A 3095-nucleotide genomic window follows, 5' to 3' on the forward strand; every position below is an offset into this window, starting at 1 on the left:
ATCTCCAAAGTACTACAATAGTTCATAGAGTAATTACAAGAAGTATATCGAATGGCATTTAACTAAAGCGAAGTATTTAGAAGATGTATTAGATGGAACTCATTTAGTTAAAGTGTTGATACAAAGGCTACCACATTATGTAAGGAAAGAAATATGGTGTAGAGGATCGTCGAACATAGGAGATCTACTATCGTTTATCCAAGTGCTAGACACATTAAATACAGAGAAGAATAAAATGCAACAAGACCAGGTGAGAAACAGTAATAACAGAACTGGTAAATCATTTCAAATCTTAGGTACATTTGATAAAAATAAGGAAAATAAGTACTGCAGGTTACACGGTAACAACACTAGCAAAATAAAATCAAATGAAAACAACCAGATTAAGTCTCAAGTGTCTGTAGCTCAAAGTAACCCGACGATGCAGGCTAGTGCGCCACATGTAGAGTTACAAATAATAACCAAGTTATGATGCAAAACAGCTATCCAGTGATTATCACAGAAAACAGATAGAATCCTGGGCTCAATGGGCAAGATCCAGGATGTGACCAACCACTATGTGGCCCTATGTAGCTGGCCATTGTGGCAGAACGGTTCTAGGTGCTTCCGTCCAGAACCACGCTGCTGCTATGGTTGCAGGTTCAAATCCTGCCTAGGGCATGGATGTGTGTGATGTACTTAGGTTAGTTAGGTTTAAGTAGCTCTAAGCCTAGGGAACTGATGACATCAGATATTAAGTCCCATAGTGCTTAGAGCCATTTAAACCATTTGAGCCCTATGTAGCTTTCAGCAGACAAACATCTACCAGGAAATGATTGTTAGAGGAGGAGCTCCATAAGGATGAGGAAATGTTTAAACCTCTAGTATTTGGAGTTTTGTGTGGGACTAATGTAGAGATATATGTTGACTGTGGTACGGAAATTTCATTAATATCCAAAGCAATTTCTACAGATGCAAAACGAAGGAAATTTTACCTGTAACTGTAGTTTATATAGTCGGAATAGTTGGAAATAAAAGTAAACTAATGAAACAAGAAACAATAATCCCAATACAAATTGGGCCTCTTTCTGTCATCCAGACTCTATACAAGTACCGATAGCTTTAAATTGCTTACTGAAACATCACGTAATACTTGCCATTTCCAATATAACTCTAAGATGCAGTCTGGAGGACTATAAGTTAGAAGTACCTTTTAAACCAAGTTCACCCATAAATACAGAAATATGTTATTCAAATAAAATATGCATACTCAATAGTGTAACTGTATTAGTGGAACTGAGTGTTGACAAAGTTCAGAATCAATCCAGAAAAGATATTCAGATAAAAGCATTCCAATCAAATTTATTGATAAATGACACAAATTAGTTGTATCACATTTTCAAGGAGCATAGTTGATACATCAATGAAGTAATGTATAATGCGCTAAATGACCCATATAAATTATGTAAAAAGAATCTGGTGGGTTAAAATAGGAAGTATTATCAATGCATGTCGATAACACTTATGTGGACAAAGAATATGTAGAGAGAGAAGAAAGAATGTGTTGAAGTCATAACAGAGTAAAATTCGAGGAAAAGTATTAATGAAGCTCTTTGTTCCTGGACAATAAGGTTGTTAAAGATGCTGCCCAGTACTGTCTGACAAAAGTAAGGCATACAAAGAATGTGGATTCATGATGGATTGGATATTATATTGATAGACAGGTCATGGAGTGACTGATCTATACTGTAGGTCAGGTCCATTCAGAAGAGAAATGATCTGTACCACTTTTATAAAATGATTGAGGGTGGGTCACTTTCATGTGCAAATAAGTTGTGCAGTACTTACCCAAAACTGGAGTGGTTCAGCTATGATACAATAAAGAAGAATTTAAGTAGAAGTTAGTAGGACAACTGCTTATATAAAATAGGTGATGTCATACACAAATAGAAAAGGTAATTAAGGAGATATATATATCTCCAGTTGTAACTTGAAAGTTCGAGATGTACCCTGTTGTTGATGAAATACGAAACAGAATTAATGTTCTTGTTCTTAAATATAAAGAACCATTGTATGTTATACGTTAATAAAAGGAAACATGAAGCCTGCTGTAAGAGAACACTGTGTAAAGTTTTTTTATCTATGAGGGTACCAACCACTCAATGTGTACTGGTAGAATCAATCATTCAAGTGAATTTGTATGTTATACTATTTAAGAACACTTATTAATGATGTAACAAAGTAATGCAACAATTATGTGCAATGGGTACCAAGTAACAACCTGGAACTCAGATATAAGAAAATATACTAATATACATAATAATGTAATAAGGAATAAAATGAATTCAAAAGGAAATTTAATAAGGAGGCAGTTATGTGCCATGAAATTTGTCTAAATTGTATCTCATAAGGCAACGGCCTTGCTGCAGTGGATACACCAGTTCCCATCAAATCATCGAAGTTAAGCACTGTCGGGCGTGGCCGGCACTTGGATGGGTCACCATCCGGGCCACCATGTGCTGTTGCCATTTTTCGGGGTTGCACTCAGCCTCATGGAGCCAATTGAGGAGCTACTCGACCAAATAGTAGCGGCTCCGGTCACAGAAAACCATCACCGGGAGAGCAGTGTGCTGACCACACGCCCCTCCTATCTGCATCCTCGGCTGAGGATGAAACGGCGGTCGGATGGTCCCGATGGGCCACTTCTGGCCTGAAGATGGAGTGCATGTATCTCATAAAATAAAATGATAAAGCAACATCTTTAGCTTGAGTGCAGGGATATGTAGTGTAACAGGACATTGTGAGTCAAGTCCTGTTCTGCTATATGAAGAATTATCACATCAGTTAAAGATGTTCATGATGTTTAAGTATAGTAGGGGGGTCAAATATCGACAGAACTGCTGTGCATACTGTATCTGTTCCTACACAGATGGCGTAAAACATGTTCTATTTTTAGGGTTTTAGCAACAGTTTGTAACAGCCAATACCTTGTGGTGATATACCATGTGTATGTGCACTCATTTCTTAGCTATGGGATTCTTTTCTGTTCGGACATGAGATCATCTCGAGTTGAACATCGTTGACCAGGACGGGAAGCTAGCCAATTTTCGAGGAGA

The 3095-nt window shown here is 37.4% G+C and overlaps 1 pseudogene; it reads left to right on the top strand.

Moving 5' to 3' along the window:
- The first annotated feature begins 2389 nt into the window (after positions 1-2389).
- Positions 2390-2507, top strand: LOC126482997 (5S ribosomal RNA; annotated as a pseudogene).
- Positions 2508-3095: the final 588 nt, after the last annotated feature.

The sequence above is a fragment of the Schistocerca serialis genome, chromosome 5 (genome assembly GCF_023864345.2).
Source record: "Schistocerca serialis cubense isolate TAMUIC-IGC-003099 chromosome 5, iqSchSeri2.2, whole genome shotgun sequence".
NCBI lineage: Eukaryota > Metazoa > Arthropoda > Insecta > Orthoptera > Acrididae > Schistocerca > Schistocerca serialis.